Raw genomic sequence first — 20639 nt, forward strand, 5'->3', positions numbered from 1 at the left:
ATATATATATATATATATATATACCCCAACCCTTAATCTGATTTCGTGTGTTCATTTCACAATATATATGGAGGTAGTGTTCATGTCTTAGTCTTCATGCATTTGCAAAGGAAAAAAGGCTTAAGGTTATTTAGACACTGGAAAGGAAAGAAGGTAAAAGACCACATTTTGGCTTATTTGCATTCATCAGGTGTCCAACTGAAAAAATAAGCAGGTGTTAAACTGTATTAAAAGAAGCAAACACAGGAAAGGCGTCAGGTATGTCTGTGACCCCGTGTAATGGAAATAAATGAAACCAAAATTATCCTTTTTACAAAGGTGAAAATGACATCTTTTCAGACTTGAGTCCAATGCAGAACTGACTTAAAATGGCCGGACTTCCTAGCAGGAAGGTCCAGGACAGCAGACGACAAGTGACATCAGTGGTAGAGCAGCTGTCAATCTTCCATTCTGCATAGGGAGAAATAGAAAAGGCAATACAACACAGCGCCAATCCCTGGTTCGGTGGGTAATTACCATCACCAGAGCACTTAAGCTGCCTCCCAAGTCCACCTGAATGACAATACATAACAGTGTAAGGCAGGGACAAAGCAAGTGCAGATGAAAGGAGAAAAGATAGGGGTAGGTGCGAAATGGCTGCCATTGGAGAAGATGAAGAGAGAGATTAAAATGTTAGTAGGTCATTAGAACTTGGAGAAATATGTTCTCTTAAGGGTGAAAATAAAAATAAAACTCAGAGAGGTCTAATTTTGTTTGGATTTGTGCAGATGGGAGCTGTCAACCAATGAATGCCCACCCAGAAATACAATTCATATAATGCAATGACAAGGAATATGAGTGTTTTAGACTTTGCAAATAAAAGAGAGACTCATCTGTCTGGTGTCTCATGTTTTATGTACCACACCAAAAAAAGAAAACAAAAGAGAAAGATGGCAGTTGAAATTGCTGTACCTGTAAAGCCTTCAAGTGGGCATCATGTAATTGGCTGTCAGAATTAAGGGAAATGTGGAACTGTTTTGGAAATTTGTCAAGCAGTTGTCTAATTTTGACATTTTGTGCAGTTTTTAGTTGTGTAATCCGACATCCTCAGCAACTGCAGCTGTCAATGTTGACATTCCCTCCGACTAGAAGTCATGTAATGTGACATCAACTCAAGGAGAGACAGTGTTGTTTGGCGGAGATCACGAGGAGTCTTCAGGTAAGGCAGAGTGAAGCTGTGACCATCATGAGTATGTGTAAGGGGGGACATGCTGAGGTTAGATGGAGCCTTCTGCAGTGTCTAGCTCTTGATTTTCTGTTTTGGCAACCCTATCCCTAACACTAACCCTAACCCTTGTGCCCCAAAAATCAGAGGAGTCTGCTTAGGTGTCCAATGTTAAATGTGTACTAGTGATTAGAAAAACAATAAATGTTCTTGAAGAGGTTGAACTGTTTATTCTTTGGGGTGACTATGTCTCTCTCACCTTAGTACTCATTATAATAATTAAAATAATACTACATTTAGGCTGTATGAGGGATTAAGAAGACTGCAAAGTTAAGGAGTGGTTATAAAACTTCCAAATGTGCCCAGCTGTTTTCTTTTTTGCTAATCCAGGTCATGCTTTTGGGAGTTGGAGACCATCCCAGCATCACTGGGTACAAAGTGAAGACCATTTGCGGACTGGATTCTCTTCAAAAAATGACATCCAAATTCTGCCAATGCTAGACGCCACTTGTATGGTCAGTTCACAGTTGGAGTCTCTTAGCTCCCCAATATCTAAACGAATTCCCTAACAGCTTTTCCAAATTCACAAAACCAACATGACTACAACATAATGTGCACGGAGCCTCCATGCGTCTACCCTTTACCACCTCCTGTCTGTTTTATTTAGGGAGACTGGGACTCATCCCTCCATCAGGGCAGTTTGTTTTTAGAGAAGATTGCAAAATGAGTTTGCCTACGGGAAGATCAAAAGGCAGCCTTCATTAAAAACTTGGATTTAAAAAGCACCGCTTAAAGGCTCATTACGATGTAATGATGGTCTCACTTTTATCATATGTCCCCCTGCTTCATTAGAACGTTGTGGATCAACTGCAAATGAACACAACCTATTTGTGGCAGCCCCTTCAATTAACACAATAGGATAGCCAAAGGATATTTCAGGGTCATCTTCAACAGATAAATCTAATCCCAATTATTTTACTGAATCAGTTAAGTGCATGCTGGGTGCAACTTTTGGCTGAGTCTCTGGCTTTTTGACTTTAATTGTGTTCGCTTTCTGTTTTAGCTTTAACTGCCATACATATAATAATTAAACTTTAATAACTTGGGGGAGTGTTGCTGCATTAAAAAGAGTTACCAATGATATTGCAGGCCTGCTTGCAGGAGCAATAAATGATCATCTCCCCATCCCATGTGCGCCTCAAGCTCATCAAAGTGCATTTTGAGACTGATTGCAGAATGCAAATTTCAGACCACTAAAATGCCATCCCTAATTTAATGATCTGTACTTTTGAAGATAAATATGTGAATGAAATGTCATTGATTAGAGCCATGGAAATCTGCAAATGACTCGACAAATGGCTAAGCTCAGAAAAAGTGTAACAAATTCTAATTCAGTTGTTAAATATGTGAAGAAAGGAGAGATAATAGGTGGGCGGATGTGTCTCCTCTCCGTCTCATTTGCTCCACACTCATTCTCTTTATATTGCAATGAACACCAAGATGGAAGACGCAGAGACACCACAAAGAAGGAGCAGTTCATCAGCTGCAAGAACAGACACATTTATTATGTCAACCTAAATAGGCACTAAATGAACTTTCCTGTTGTTTGGGCAGTGGTAAAAGGCACTAAAATAACAAAGATGCACTGATAGAAGTCACACTGTGTCTTTGACTCTCATGAAGAATGATCATACTTGCACTCCATAATTTTCAACATCTTTGAACTGAGAATAATTCAGTGGTATCTTCTTCAGAGCTGCTCTTCTGGAGAGGGGTGCGAATGACAAATTCGAGACTGATCTAAAAAAGAGAAGCATCCTAGATGGGTAAAGATGTCTTGGATTAGAGAAAAAAAATAAGGACTTTTATTATCATAAAGCTTCAGACTTGTGTGTTAAGGCAGTTGACATTCAACTGCTCCAACATTTATCTGACTTAGGCTTGTAAGAAAATGCATTTCATTTGTAACCTCTCTGCTGCTACATGTGTCACAATATGTTGTAAATAACAAGATGAAGCAAAAGTTAAAAAACTGAGGGTGCACCATTTAATGTGTGGTACCACACAAGAACACCAATAAATAGTCACAGTGAGTTAGCAGGCTTTGAATGCTGCTCATTAGAGAGATCAGTCCTGCTTGCAAGCAGGGCCATCGTAACGTATGGGCACAATGGGAACTGGCTGGGGGCTCCAGGAGCATAGGGGCCTATGATGTTTCTGATACCTATGTATGTTTCTGTTTTGCTATCAAACCAGGGGCCCCAGCACACTACTTTGCCTGGGGGCCTATGGTGCTTCTGAGACAGCCCTACTTGCAAGCAGGTCCAATAATGAATAGTGGCTTCCAAAGACAGGGCAGTTCAGGTCAGGTCAAGGAGTATGCACTGGTAGAGCAAGTTGCCGCCCCAACAGTATGATGAAACAGCTCAAGATCCCTGTTGGCAACCCCCCAGGCAGACACGTGGTCCAGTCCCACCATCGGGAAATGACCCTCTATCTGCCGCAGCCAGGTGTTACATAGGCATCCCCTTGGCCTGGTCCAGCCACTTGGGTCCTCAGCAATGAGGATCTTGCAAGCTAGATCACCCTCGGGGAATTGAGCCACATGGCTGTAGTGCCATAACTGACGCTTCCTCACAATGCAGGTAATGTGCTTCATTTTGGACTCCATGTGCAACTGCTCATTCAACACAAAGTCAAACCAGTAGTACTCCGAAGAGACACAGTACCAAAGGAGTCCAGTATTTGTCTCAAGTTACTGGATAGTGTCCAGGTCTCGCAACCATATAGCAAGACAGGAAGCACCAGGACTCTAAAGACTAGGACCTTCGTCCTTTCCAGCGACCTCATGACCTACCATGTTATCCCAATAAGTCTACTAACATTACAGAAGAGTCAGCAGAGACATTTAAGTAAACCGTTTGAGGTGGTCGACACTCTTTCCGCAGACAGATACACTGCTGATGGTTGTGCCTAAGGTGTCATTAAAGGCCTGGATCTTGGTTTTTATCGACACTCATAAGCCCAGACACTCAGACTCCTCACTCAGTTTCTCAAGAGCCCCAATCAAAGCCTTCATTGACTCCGGTAAGATCACAGGATCGTCAGCAAAGTCAAGACCAGTGAATCTTTCTTCGCCAACAGATGCCCCACAGCTGCTGGACCCCATGACTCTGGCCATGCAAGCATTGAACAGAGTAGGAGCAAAAACACACCCCTGAGGAACCCTAGAATTAACTGGGAAAAATGCAGAGGTTTTCCCTCCACTCTGTACAGCACTCACTGTACCAGTGTACAGGCCAGCCATGATATCCAGCAACTTTGAGGGGATCCACCAAAGTCTCAGGATGTTCCACAGGGCAGCTCAATCAACCAAGTCAAATGTGTTATGAAAATCAACAAAGGCTGCAAAGAAACTCAGAGCCCTCAGTACCAGGATGTGGTCGATGGTAGACTTTTTAGGCGTAAAACCTGACTGCTCCGGTTGCTGGTAGGTGAGCAAATGATCATGGATCCTATTGAGGATGAACCTAGCAAAGACCTTACCAGGCATCAAGAGCAATGTTATTCCCCTGTAGTTATCACAATCCAGGCGATCATTCTTCCCTTTCCAGATGGGGACAACAAGTCCCGTTTTTCAGACAGATGGGAAGACGCCTGTCTCCCAAATGGAAGCAAAGATTGCTTGCAATGCCTGGAGGATAGCCTTACCACCAACCTGGAGAAGTTCACCCAGGATACCACAGATCCCAGAAGGGATCTGTTTCTAGAAGGGACAGGAGTTGTGAGGGCAGGGCAGAAATGATGTCACCCATCCTCTGTGGTGTCCTACTCTTCTTAAAGAGTAGAATTGGAGAAGGCATTAGGAACTGTGCAATACTCTGAGATGTTCTCTGATTACATCCCAGACAGGAATCGGTGTAACACTCCCCATGCTTCTATATGTACGCATACATATACATATATGCATACATATATATATATATATATATATATATATATATATATATATATATATATATATATATATATATATATATATATAGATATATAGATAGATAGATAGATAGATAGATAGATAGATATATGTATGTATATATATGTGTATATATATATATACCGTGGAACCTCGAGATACGATCACCTCTGTATACGAGAAATTCAAGATACGAGGAAAGTATGAGCGAAAAATTCGGATCTAAATACGAGCATTGGCTCGCGTAACGAGCCATGAGCCAGGCTGTGGGTATGTGTGACGCGTTTCCCGATCCGCCTAGACTCGGGGATTCACCCAAGCTGACGCTGCCCGCCCGTCAACTCACTCAGTGTTCCTTGATCTCCCGTAGCGTGCGCTTGTGATTTCATTGCTTTTTTTGCATTTAACGTGAAAATAATTTTTCCACGATGCCCCTCAATAGATTGTTGCCTCAGATAAGTGCTGCAAAGAAAGAAAAGGAAGCCATAGCCGTTAAAATTAACTTACTTACTCCCTATCGTCTCCCTCAAGCCAGCCAGGACTCTTCATAAAGGTAAACTACAGTTATATTATTTATCAGTGTTATTTATTAGGAAAATTGATTTTTATGTTGATATTTTTGGGGGTGCAGAACGGATTAACTGGATTTCCATTATTTTCAATGGGGAAGTATGTTCTAGATACGAGAAATTCGCTATACGAGCTCAGTGCTGGAACGAATTAAACTTGTATCTAGAGGTTCCACTGTATATGTATATGTATATTTACAGTATATGTTAAGGAGTAGGACAGCATATACATACGTACTGTGCCTTCTGAAGTATTCAGACTCCCTCACTTTTTACACATTTTATGCTGCAGCCTTGTGTTAAATTATTTAAATTATATTTTTCTCTCATCAAGCAGTGCTGAATATTCCACAATGACAAAGAGAAAACAAGATTTTAGAAATTTCTGAAAATTTATTAAAAGTAAAAAACTGAAATATTCCATTGATACAAGTATTCAGACCCTTTATTCACTACTTAGTTGAAGCCCATTTGGCATTGATTCCAGTCTGGGTTTTTGGATTTTCTGCCATTCTTCTCTGCAGATGCACACACGCTCTGTCAGAATGGATGGACACCATTGGGTTCAAGTCCAGGTTCTGGCTGGGTCACTCAAGAGCATTCACAGAACTGTCACTAAGCCACTCCTATATTGTCTGCTTTGTGCTTAGGGTCATTGTCCTGCTAAAGGTGAATCTTCAGCCCAGTTGAAGATCTAGAGAGCTCTGGAGCAGGTTTTCATTACGGATATCTCTGTTCTTTGGTCTGTTCAGCTTTCCCTCAATCCATTCTAGTCTTCTAGTCCCTGATGATGAAAAGCAGACCCATAACATGATCGGGCTACCACAATGTTTGTCATTCGAGTGGCATTGCACAGGTGATGAGCAATACCTCCAGATATAGCACTTTGAACTGAGGCCAAACAGTTCTATCTTGGGTTCATCAGGCCATAACATCTTTTTTACAATCTGAGAGTCTTTTAGGTATCTTTTTTCAAACTCCACCTGGGATTTCACGTATTGTCTGGCCCCCCTGAACAACCTAGATTAGTGGAGTTTTGCTATGGTGGTTACCCTTCTTGAAGTTTTTCCCATCTCTACAAAGGTTCCCTGGAGCTCAGCCAGGATGACATTCGGGTTTTTGGTCACCTCTCCTGTCAAGACCGTTCTCTCCCATTTTCTCAGTTTTGCTGGGCAGTCAACTCTAGGAAGAGTCTTGGTTGTTCCAGACTTATTCCATCTACAAATTATGGAGGCCACTGTGTTATTAAGAACCTTCAATGATGCCGACATTTTTGAAGCATTCTTCAGATCTGTGTCTCAAATCAGTCCTGTCTCTAAGCACTGCAGGCAGTTCTTTGACCTTGTGACTTGGTTTTTGCTCCGATACATATTATAGTATCCCTTCCCAGGCGGGCAAATAAATCTCGCAAGCAAGTGGTGGTAATTGTCCAAAAAAACTAAATAATGGTTTTATTTCTTTTCTTCTGACTTCACAGGCTGAAAAACAACGCAGTGAGGACAAACAAACAAGCACTGAACTAAAAACCACCCCACACCATGAGTTAAACACACTGTTCTTTTTACCTGAACCTCCTTTCCAAACTCCCTCCTCCCCAGCACCCCAGTGGCTGTTTAATAAGAGTGGCAATTTTGTCTCTTCTGCCCGCCCCTCTCCACAGCAGCCCCCTCTTTTTAACTTTTTAGAACACTTATCAGGGTGTAGCTAAAGTCCTGCTTCCCGTAATTTCGCTAGTATGGTTCTAAGGGAGTGCAAAGCAGTTTTAAACATGGGTCCATGTGCCATCACATTGTCCAAATATACCAGGCATCTGGAACGAGGGATGCCCGAGAGGACACAGTCCATTAACCGTTCAAAAGTTGCCGGCACATTGCACAATCCAAATGGGAGCACTCGGAATTGCCAAAACCCGCCCCCGGTCGAAAATGCAGTTTTTTCCTTGGCTTCTGGGGCCAGCTCCACCTGCCAGTAGCCACTTCTTAAATGTAGCGTGGAGAACCAACACAACCCAGACACCAGATCAAGGGCCTCATTGATTCTAGGAAGTGGATACGAATTGTTTTGCGTAACTGCATTCAACCGGCGGTAATCAACACAAAAACTCCATTCTCCTGATTTCTTTTAAACCAAAACAACAGGGGAGCACCAAGGAGAATCTGATGGCTCGATAATTCCAGAATTCTCGAGTACCAACCGATCTGCCTTGATCTGTCATGCCAGGGGAATGCACCGTGGATGTTGTTTGATATGGGGCGCATCTCCCGTGTCGATGTAATGGTAGACGAGGTGAGTTCGGCCAATGTCCTTAGAAGAGGTGGCGAAACAGTCTCCGAATTCCTCCAATACATCCTTAAGACATTGTCGCTGTTCCTTTAATCCCTGGCAGCTTCTTTCCCAGTGGTCTTCCAGAGTATCGTTCCATCGCCCACCGTTATTGCTCACAGGGGTGGGGGAGGCTCCCAGTAGATTGACAGAATGGGGAGGTGGTCCCAACTGAAGCTGACAGCCCATCAATTGACAGGATGCACTGCCAGGTATCAACAGGGTCCAGTGGCCAATGTCAATCTGAGCCTGGGTTTTAGTCAAAAAGTCTACACTCAAGATGCAAGCGTCTGTAATTTTTGCTACCCAAAAAGAGAATGTCCAAACGTGTCTACAGTAGACGTAGCCCTGGTATCTATCAAAGCCTTCACATCAGTGTTCCAAATTCGAATGGGCAAATGAAATAATCTCCACAGCCTAGCTGTCCCACAGGGATCACTGACTCGTCCCGGCCTGCATTTGTTATCGGTTGCAGTGGGACTACTAAAGGGTCCGGAAACGTCCCGCTTACTCCGAACCCTGGCCCTTCACCAGAATTTATCTGGAGCCCAGAATAGTTGCTGGACAGAAAGGAGAAAATCGATGAAGATGCCCGTGTTGGCCACAGCGCCAGCAAGTAGGGGGTGTAGTGGCCGAAGCTGATGTTCTCATAAGGTTTAGCCACACCGGGGGAGTTCTTCCTGAGGGATCCTCTCCCAGGCACAACACATGGTCGCGCGGTGGCTGGTGGTAAATCCTTTCCCACTCCCTCTCACGACCCTCCATATAGGCCCATTCGCCCTCACATACCAATTTGAACTCTACAGCACGCTCGAGTGCCTCTTCTAGAGTTGCTGGTTGGGCAAGTTGAGCGTGGTGGCACAGCACTTTAGGTTCAAGTCTACGGAGAAATGCATCACATGCCAATTCGTCTCAGACCCCGTGGGGAAAATGTGCATAGGCTCGCCCCACCAGTCCCTGCACTTCCGTGGCAAACGTTCCTAGACGTTCTCCAGACATCCGAGTTCGTCTGTGCAGTTGCCTTTGCAGTCCTAATATGATTTCTGTCCTCCCAAAACAACGCTCATTGGCCTTCAAAAGCAGTCCTAAGTCTGTTAAATCCTCCCGTAGAACATCCTCAAGGGTTTTCAAAGCCTCCATTCCAACACCGCCACCAACTGCACTGCTCTATCCTTGAACCCCCACCTATTCACCTCTGCAACAACTTCCCAGCTGCCCGTCCCGTCATAGCATCCAGGTTTCAACTTTGGTAAATCATGCCTTTCCCTCGTGCCTCTCGGTTCTTCATGTTTGTCTGTGGGTTCTTCTTTGCACTGCAGTAACCACTAGGGTGGAGGGGGAAATTCATCGTCAGCCATTTGCAAGTCCTCTGTTTCTTGCAACAGCCATCTCAATGGGATGCCTTGCAGTCTCCCTTGGAGGCGTGGGTTCAAATCCCACTCCTGACACCAGTGTAGTATCCCTTCCCAGGCGGGCAAATAAATCACAAGCAAATGGTGTCAATTGTCCAAAAACACTAAACAATGGTTTTATTTATTTTCTTCTGACTTCACAGGCCAAAAAACAGCATAGTCAGGACAAACAAACAAACACTGAACTAAAAGCCACCCCACACCACGAGTTAAACACACTCTTCTTTTTACCTGAATCTCCTTTCCAAAGTCCCTCCTCTCCAGCACCCCAGAGGCTGCTTATTAAGAATGGCAGCTGTGTCTCCTCTGCCCGCCCCTCTCCACAGCAGCCCCCTTTTTTTGTTTTTACTTTTTAGAACACACTGCCTCAATGGCAATTTCTTTCCCAGATCGTTACAATATTGTCACCTGTGGGGACCTTCTATAGACAGGTGGGTGCCTTTCCTAATCACATTAGTCAAAGGAAGGTGGCAGGTGGTGTGGCACAGGGGTTAAGTCTTTGGTCTTCAAATCCTGAGGTTGTAGGTTCAAATCCTCCCACTGACACCGTGCAACCCTGAGCAAGTCACTTCACCTGCTTGTGTTCCAGTTGGAAAAAGAAAAAAAAGTTTAACCAATTGTATGTCAAATGTTGTCAGCTGCTTTGGATAAAGGTGTCAGCTAAATAAATAAATAAATGTAAATGATTTGACCACAGGTGGACTCCAGACAAGGTGCTCAAAAATCTCAACAATTATCTTGAGGCAGATTTCAAGCATCTTTGCAAGGGTCTGAATAGTTGTGTCAATGAGATAGCTCAGTTTTTTATTTTAAACTAGATTTGAAAAAAATCTTATAATCTTGTTTACGCTTTGTCATTCTTGAGTGTTGAATGTTCTTTGCTGAGAAAACAATAATTTAATTGATTTTAGTGTAAGGCTACAACATAAAAAACTGTGAGAAAAAGGGAAGGGATATGAATACTTTTTGAAGGAACTGAGATAAATTGGCTGATTTCCCGGTAAAGCAGACATGTGGCAAGAAGAGGCGGATCTAGGTAGACGGACATGGAAATGACATCGGCTATCAATCTTCTGTTCTGCCAAGGGAGGAGAAGAGAAGGGATTACAACATTGTGCCAACCCCGGTCCACTATGTAATTACCATAACCACAGCAGCTAAGCTGCCTCCCAAGTGCACCTGGATGATTATATATATCTACTGTCACACTCATGCACTTGGGAGACAGTTTATGTACTCAAAACTGCATGTTCATGCCAGACCAAGGGGTTGGTGCTGCCCTCTAACTCTTTCTCCTCTTTTCCTGCAGACCAGCCAATGAACCCTCAGCCTATAGTCACTTGCAGTCTTCAGAAGTCAGCCAAAGTCACTTCATCTTCTAGTCCCCAAGATCCCACCTCCATCTGATGTCATTCCCGATCCCAGAATTCCACCAACTCATTATATCACTTCCTGTCTATCTGCTATATATGTTACCTTTATTCTTTTTGTCCTCAGTTCTGTTTTAAGCTTACATCTGTAAAGTGGGCTGTAAAGTGGACAGTGGATTTGCGGCAGTGATTTCTTCTACAAGCTAGCATGTAAAGAGATACAGTTTTGCCAGCTTATATATATGGGGTGGATCCCCAAACCTATATATATAGGTTATATAGTGAGACCAAAGGTTACATGAGTGGTGGACAAGACATTCTGCTTCTAATTTTCTTTTCCAGACCTAGACAAGGACAGCTAACTTCATCTTGCCCTTACCTTAACCTCTGCTCCTTACTGTATCTGGAGCTTTTATGTCCACCCACCTTTCATTTCACTTTCTTATTTTATTGATTTCAAGTTTATGGAATAAGGATGCTTAAGAAGTAATTTCTCCTTCCTGTTTCAATCAGGTTATTAGCCAGAGACCTAAAATCTCTGTAAAGTCCGTTCTGTTGTGTTATTGAGGCTGTTACCCAATCATGAAGTGTGGATGGGCTCCTAAGCCTGTCTAGAATCCACTGGAATGTTTTTATGCTTTGAGAGTTTAGAAGCACCTGGTGTCGCTGGAAGACACTCCGCTGGATTGGCATCAGAGCCTTTCTGACATTGGAAGTGATCTCAGCCCATATCTAGAGGTACTTTTGGGCCAGGACTTTAAAGTCTTATCAAACCAGAGCTAGAGAGTGGTTGGTGTCTTGGTTGAGAGTTTTTCAGGCAGGATGAAGGAAGGACAGATAGACAAGAAGTAAGAAAGACCCATTTGCTAAGGTAAGGTAATAAAGACAAAACAGAGATGCTAATTAATGGAGGGAGTGATGCTGATCGCAACAATATTTTGTCATTTAACTCAGTTGGAATCACCATTAATGTTACTGAATTAGCACACAATCTAGGAGTTATCTTTGACTCTAGCATGTCATTTAGAGTGCACATTACAAAACTGTCTAAATCATGTTTCTTCCATCTTAAAAATGTTGGGAAATTAAGGCGCTTTCTAAATAAACTGGATTCTGAGAAATTAATTCATGTATTAATTTCTAGTAGGACTGACTACTGCAATGCAGGGTTCACTGGATGTTCAAACTGTTCTTTATACATCTTCCAGTTAATCCAAAATGCTCCTGCAAGAATTATTACAAGAACAAGAAAATATGAACAAATAACTCCAGTTCTTAAATCCTTACACTGGCTCCCGGTTAAGTTTAGGGCAGCTTTCAAAATCCTCCTTTTAACATATAAAGTTTAAAATGGCCAAGGTCCGGCTTACTTGTCTGAACTTATCATGACTTACAAACCAGAGAACACATTAAGATCTCAGGATGCCAGGATGCCTGCTTATGATTCCAAGGATTAATAAAATAACAGTGGGAGATCAAGTTTTTAGTTGCAGGGCCCCTAAACTGTGGAATGGTCTGCCTGCCACTATAAGAGATGCCCCTTCAGTCTCAGCTTTCAAATTCCAGCTGAAGACTCACTACTTCAGTTTAGCACACCCTGACTAGAGCTGCTGATTAACTGTACAGACTGCATCTCTATTGTTAGTCATTAGCACTAAAACATAAGTAACATGATAGTTAGAATTGGATACTAACCCTCACTTATTCTGTTTCTCTTCTCAGTATTCAAACGTGGCACTTGGTGCCACGGCCCACCTGCCAAGTTGTTCTGTCTGCCTAAGGTAAAGTCATCTCTGATGGAGGATTGTAGGAATCATCGGGTAGAGTGTTCATTTGTTCGGATTGGCTAGGCCAGCACTGACTCAGCTGTGGAATGGCCAAATGGGGGAAGTAGCTTGATGGCCAAGGTCTCCAGGACCCTGAACAAATCCAAATCGTATTAGATGATATCATCTACTGTTGAATTCTGCTCTGGACTTGTAATATTTCTATTGCACTATTAAATTGCATTGAGGATTACTTGTGTTCTGTTCTGTGTATTGCATTATATTGACCCCCATTTTTTTTGACACACACTGCATGCCCAACCTACTTGGAAAGGAGTCTCTCTTTGGATTGCCTTTTGCAAGGTTTCTTCCAGTTTTTCCCTACAAGGGAGTTTTTCCTTGTCTTCTTAGAGAGTCAAGGGTGGGGGGGGGGGGGGCTGTCAAGAGGCAGGGCCTTTAAAGCCCATTGTGACACTCCTTGTGTGATTTTGGGCTAGACAAAAATAAACTGCATTGCATAATTGTATTGTAGACCTTTTTTTAGCAAACTCAAAGTGAAGAATCTAACCATCAAGTCACGTGTGGTGGCGAATAACGGTGGATAATATTTATACAGTTGTAACATAAGTTTTACATTAAGCCTATTTTCAAAAAGTTTATTTACTTTGAATTTAATCATCCTTCAGCAATGCAGCCAAAGCCTAGACTTGCAGTCCTGCTTTTGTTTAAATCATTTAATTTTATTTTACCATATTTGTGTCTCCTTTGCCACAGCAGTTTAATGGTTATTATTATTGTAGTCATTAGATTATTATATACTGTATATTGTAGCCTATAAGTTTTTGCCCCGGTGTTTAAAACAAGTGAGTGCCCATGATTGAGAGCATTCTGAAGAACGACACAGTGCACAATGTTTTAATTGTTATCCATTCATTCATTTACTGAACGTCTTCAATTCAATTTTATTCAGCTGTCATTTTGTTAACACTTTAAACCTCCCGGCCGAAAGATCAGCCCTTCCAGTGGCTCGTTATCTCGAGTGCAGCAGCAAAAAATTGTATTATATTGAGGTACATTTTAAACATTTTGGGATGGTGTTCACCATAGTAAAGTGTTGCATGAAATTTTATTTCATAACTTTATTTATATTCTTTTTTGGAAGTTTTGATTAATGTCACTATTCTTGTCTTGTGGTGCAACACAAACTATTTTTTATTAACTCAGATGTGAAAAATGCTTCAAAAATACGACCATTTATCATTTTTTCTTTTAAAAATGATTGTATATCTGAAATTGCAAGAAAAATGTTCACCGCCCCCCCTCCCCAAACTCTTTACTGATTTTTAGTTTATTCCCATTAAGTGCAACATGAAAAGCTACTGAGATTTTTCAGTTCTTGTCATCCAACCCAAAATGGCACATCCAGCCTTTGGGTTGTTTTGTGTTTCAAAAGCAGGAAGGGACTCTCCCAGAATCTCACATCACACCTTATTTGCTCTTTTTTTATAATTTATTTGTTATTTGGTTTCAATTAAACTGTTACCTCATTCCACTTTTTGCATGTAATGGAAAGCCTGGCTAACACAAAGCTGCAGCCAAGCCAAGATGGGTCACAGGGCATACTCAAACACAAGTCCATGCCAGACCATGCCAGTACACCTTATCTGCACATGTTTGGGATGTGTCAGGAAACCAGTGGGACAAGAGGAGGAGAACAAATCCGGGCCGTTTTACCATCATAGGCCCCCAGGTAAAGTAGTGTGGTGGGGTCCCTGCTTTGATAGAAAAACAGAAACATGTATAGGCATTAGAAAAAAAAAAACATGGGCCCCTGTGCTCCTGGGATCCCCTGACAGTGCCACTTGTGCCCATACACCAAGACGGCCCTGGACCAGAAACAAGATTTGAACACAGAGGGGCAGCAGTGTATACCACTGTGTCATCTACAGTTTGGCAAGGTGGGCTTAGAGCAAGATGTCATAAAAGGAGGGAGTGAGGTGATGCGGAAGAGTCTGTGCTTATCTTTGTGAATATACGTCTCCATTGAGTATTTTTCTCTGTCAGCTTTAAAGCCTAACTCTGACAAGATAAACCCTGTTGTCAATTGACCATACAGTAGTACAACTATTCATTAATGGATACAGTAGATGTGGCTGGGCTCCATTTAGGTTTCAAACGACTGTCTCTTTTAAACAAATCTATATCTTTACATGTAATCAGTCTGTAACTGTTTTACTACTAACTGTTACTGGAATTTGCTGACTAGGTTTTCCACAGAAAAAGTCAACCATATGTTAAGTGTACTGTACTTCCTCACATCTGGATTTTAAAGAAGGGTAACTTATTGTCCTGTTTGCAAATCAGGTCACACTACCAGGGTTTGGATCTATAAAAGGTGGATAAGGACTAATTAATCATTTAATTAACAAAAATAATATTTGTGGAGTTGTAAGGAAATTACCATCTGTATTCTACTTTTGTTATTTGTTTCATGTCCTAAAATTTGTACTGTCAGCTAAAAGGTCCTTTAGCCATATATGACGTAAGCAAGATCAGAGGGATGGATTTCGGTGGATCTTAAAACCTTAAAGTGCTGTGATCGAACCACAGGGGTCTTTCAGAAATTCAGTTCAAGTTCTGAATCCACTGCTGTTAATAAAGACCTCCTTTTTATTAATTAATACTGTGGCTTATTTTTCTTCCACAGTGACCATTGCTCAAGGCACAACTCTCAAAGAACAAGCCCTGAAATGCAATCTGCCATTATATGGTTAGGAAAAAAGGGGAATATCACAGTTCAGCCAGGGTTTCATCCTTCGCGCAAATGTCTTTTCTTTATATTTGATCTTTTTTTGATTGCTAGGAATTATTTTATACATACTTTTGATTTTGTTTTGGTTTAGCTTTTTGTATCATATTTAGTTAAGCGTCTGTGTGTCCATCCGGGTCCAGTTGTTATGTCTTTGTCATTCCAAAAGATGATGCGTCACACACATTAACACCGCTTTTACGAATCCCATACCAAATGGCATATAAAAGAGACAAGTATTTGTCTTTCCACATATGACGCACCACAAAACATTTGCATGAATGCATTTTATTATTACAAATGTTGGTGATGTGCCATCTGTTGGAATGAAAAATGCAATGCTTTTTATTACTACATGCATTACAAAATACATTTCAATAGATTGTGCACTGCAAACATTAATCTTGAGGTTGATTATTTAGATTTTAACTCATCTTAGATGGGTAGCACAGCTAGTATATGAATATTCAATTTTTCAATTATGTAATGTTCATTTCATTATTTACTTTGTATATGGATGGAGCTCCCTGATGAGGCAGACTTTACAATGGCTTCTTCATCATTGAGGCTGTTCTCCTGCCTTTTGGTTTTTACTTTCATTTTGTTTTTGGATTTTCTGGTTTGGAATCCCTGCTCACATCCCAAACATTTTGAATTGGACCCTATTTATATTTTTTAATGTTTTCTCTGAATCGTTTTCTGAGATCTTTCAGTCATTTTTGTATAATAGGGGTCAAAGATTATGATTCTGATGTTTATTTTGTAAATCCATGTTTACATTTATTGTTATTTATTACAGTTTGGTATATTTTGACTGCATACTGGAATTTCATTTTGTGTTTCCTGTCATTAAGGTGATGCCCCATGTTGGCAGGGGCATGCCCTCTTTTCAGCATGATTCAATGGATAAAAAGGTCAGCCAGGTGTTCACTTCCTCAGCAAAACCCTTTTTGAAAGCACTTTGTTATGATCTTCTTTTATTTAAAATCCTTCTGGTTTTGACTTTTGCAATAGAAATGTTTGACTATAACTTTTGCCTGTCATTTTATTTTTGATGCTCATGTGTTTAATCCCCCATTTTTGTCTGTTTAAAAGATGTAAAGGTTCAGGTTCAATTAAAAAAAATATTCTTCAGGTCACTAGCATAACATGTTTTGTGTCAATTGATTGCATTTAGCTTTGTTTGCCTTTTAGATAAACCATTAGACTAACCTATTTTGTTTTATTTTTAAGCTTGCCTTTGGAATATTTTTTGAATGCTTATAATAAATATGTAAATATTAAAGGAACTTTGTTTCATTTTAATAGGTGATAGGTTTTTGTTATGGCTTTCTTCTCACCCTTTGAGAACAGTTTGTCATTTTAAAGCCTTTGCCTCAGTTGTGGGCCTGTGCAGGCCGCTAGAGTTAGAGACTTCTGGTTCAGGTCCAATGTGAGAGCGCAGGACTGAATTTTGTTTTTGAGGCCTTCACCTATTATTGATATTTTGAATTATAAGGATCATAAAAAGAAAAAGAAATGGAAGAAAGTATATTTGTGTACTGCCAGTGTCTTCAATAGTATCTCATGCAATTTTGACCATTTATTTTTGCATTTTTCTCATTGCTATGAAAATTTAGGTTAGTTACAGCACGGATGTTGGCCCAGAACCAAGTGGATGACGTCTCATTGTGGATATTGCTAAGCTTCAGAGACAGGCTTGCCAATAAACAGGCTACTTGCAGGCTGAGATTTACAGAGTGGGCTACTGCATTTTGGGTGGATGAGAGATTTGACAAAATTTCAAGCGTCTAACTACTTTTTAGACCATGTCACATAGCCCACCTTTGCTCCAAAATATACTGTATCTCTCTATTATAAAAGAAAATCTTGAGACAAACCATTTTACAGTCCCTCCCTTTCAGAGATCCAAGAGGACAATGGGAACAGGATCTCTCCCTCAACATATCATAAAAGGAGTGGAAGGTAGCAATGCAGAGAATTCACTCAAGCTTCATATGTGCAAAGCATACAATTATTCAACTCAAAATGATATATCGAGCACATCTGTCTTGTTTAAAATTGTCCAAAATGTTTCCAGGGCAAGATCCATCCTGCGAACGCTGCAATCAATTTCCAGCCTCACTGGGTCACATGTTTTGGGCCTGCACCAAATTAACATCATTTTAAATGCCTGTCAGACAGCCTTGGGGTCACAATCCCTCCTAATCCACTAACAGCTGTGTTTGGTGTTCTTCCAGATGGGGTTAAAGTGGAGAAGGACAAACAAACTGTGATTGCCTTTACTACACTATTGGCACGTAGACTTATCTTAATCAAATAGAAGAATCCTAACTCTCCCCTTTTAAGTCAATGGGTAACTGATGTTATATATTATTTGAAATTGGAAAAAATCTAATTCTAACTTAGAGGATCTGTGCAGAATTTTTTCCAAACCTGACAGGATCTAATCAATAACATTTTAGAATAAGCTTTTAAAGCACTGAGGAAGCAGATTCTCTTCCCATTCTCTTTTATTTTTTTTATTTTTCTTCTCCATTTATCTATATTCACTTATTAATTGGTCTATTTTCTTATTTTTACTAGGTTTAAGTTTTATTCTGCTGCCCATGCTTTCTTTCTCAGGGGTGGGGGTTGATTTGTTTTCAATCCTATTCTTGTAAAATTGATCTATTTGTATGGAATGTTGTGTGATTTCAATAAAATCAATAAAAAATTTAAATAAAAAAGAAAATCTTGAGACAAGACGAGACTATTGCCAAGAGATTTTTTCAAGTCTCTCCTCTCAACCATTTTCAACCATGCCCACAGTCCTCTCACCTCTCATTTGTGTGAATGCTTTTGTCAGACACAGTTCCTGCGCGCTCAGCTCTTATAAATTTTTACATTTTCCTCTCTTTAAGTTGCCAATAAAAGAAGACTTATTATGTCCAAATCTTATTGAAGAATTTCACCCCAAAGGGTTATCATCATAAGAAATGAGTACACGGGCAATCCATAGCACCGAGAAGCAATGAAGTCAAACGAATTAACGTGAAAATTGTTGATCGGTTACATGGCAAATTGGTTAAATGCGTATCAATAGACTATGCTGAAACAGTTGGTGGCGATGTTGCGGAAGATGAAAACATCAACTTACAATATCCCGAAAAATATCTACAACCATTAACATCGTCCGGTCTTCCACTGGCTGAATTACTGTTGAAAGAAGGATGTATCGTAATGTTATTGCATAATTTATGTCTGAGTGATAGGCTATGCAATTGGACAAGATTAGTTGTGTTCACAATTGGTCAAACAATTCTGACATGTAAAATTTTAACAGGCAACAAGAAAGGTAATGTAGTACATCTTTCCCGGATAACATTAGACACCAAAGGAGATCTTGATATGCCATTCATATTAAAATATTTACAGAGTCCCGTTAGAATAGCTTTTGCTATGACAATTAACAAATCACAGAGACAAACATTCCAGAAAGTCGGTTTATTTATTAAAGAGAAAGAAACAATATTCACTCACGGGCAGTTATATGTTGTGTTGTTACAATGTAAGTCCAAACATGGAATCAAAATTCAATGCGATATTGATGAAAGGTTATTTCAAAAAATTGTTTTAACTGAAGTTTTACAATAAAAGTGTAAGTTTAAAAAGTATTTGCATGTTAATTTCAAAGCCAAACAGAACGAAAATGTACAACGCAATGAATACCTCTAACGCAACAAGATACATAATTTTCTTTCAATTTATTACGTCTTACTATTTTTTACTATGGTTAATGACTCACTGTAATGTAAAATAGTTAGTTCTATTATGCATATGTAACAATTCCCATGAAAATAACAATTTGTTTAAATTGTACATCCGTTTCCCCATATGTGAGCGGCAGATCCACGAAGTGACTAGCGCATAGTGACCACCCGGGGGTTCGCGAGCAAAGCGAGCAGGGGGCAAAGCCCCCTAGTCAGTTAATACAAGTGCTATAAAAGTATTCACCCCCCTTAGCACCCCTTGGAAGTTTTCAGATTTTATTCTTATACAACACTCAATCACGGTGGATTTAATTTGGCTTCTTTGTCACTGATCAACAGAATAATGTGAAAGCAAGAAATAGATCTGTGCAAAGTTATCTAAATGAATTACAAATGTTATAAACACAAAATTTTTACTCCCTTTCAAGTTAGTATTTAGTAGGCGCACCTTTGAACGCTATGGCAGCCAATTGTATCTGTGTGCACAGGTTTCTCTCTGACTCTATTAGCTTTGCACTGTGAGAAGCAGATCATAGAATGGATGAAAATAGTTTACTGTCAAATAATGCAAAGAGTACGCGACACATCTTTCCCCCTTATTCTTGGCTCATCAGGTGTACACACTCACTGCACTCGCTTACGGTAATCGAACCTCGGACGTCAGCGCTAGAGGGGCTTCGCAGCGGTGAAGTATTGCTTTTAAATTTTAATTAAGTAGAAAAGAAAACCTTTTTAAATTAAGTCTTAAAAAGAGGTGTAAAGATATTGACAATAAGCTACGCAAACCCACCAAGACATGCAATCGTTTAAATCAAGGCGCGAGTCGAAAAACACCATCCCATAATATTAGTTAACGATTAACACATTTCTATATGTATTGTAAGCATACAATACAACTGATAATATGTTGCACTTATTTATCTGGTGTACCGACATTTTTGCGCGTTTAACGGCTGAAATCTAACGTGGTTTGTGCCCTTCAGAATGAAAAGAGTTTGCATTTACCTTTTTAATAAAAGGCGAGCTTTTAAGCCTGAGAAATCACCCCGTAAATGCACACGTTTAATTGCAGATGTGTTAATATGTATGCTTACACAGTATTAAAAAACACTCAACAATTACACAGTATTAAAAGACAGTCAACAATTAACGTCATTTACCTTCGTTCCCGCGTTTGACTTGTGCTGTAAATCTCTTCCTCGTTTTCAGTTCACGTGATTACGTAGGAGGCGTAATACGTGATGACGCGATACGTGAATCCGCCTCCTCCATTAGAGTATATGGACAAAAAACAGGTTCCAGTTATGACTGGAAGAATTACGCGTAGAATTTCGAAATGAAACCTGCCTAACTTTTGTAAGTAAGCTGTAAGGAATGAGCCTGCCAAATTTCAGCCTTCTACCTACACGGGAAGTTGGAGAATTAGTGATGAGTGAGTCAGTCAGTCAGTCAGTCAGTC

The sequence above is a fragment of the Erpetoichthys calabaricus genome, chromosome 2, assembly GCF_900747795.2.
Source record: "Erpetoichthys calabaricus chromosome 2, fErpCal1.3, whole genome shotgun sequence".
Lineage (NCBI taxonomy): Eukaryota > Metazoa > Chordata > Cladistia > Polypteriformes > Polypteridae > Erpetoichthys > Erpetoichthys calabaricus.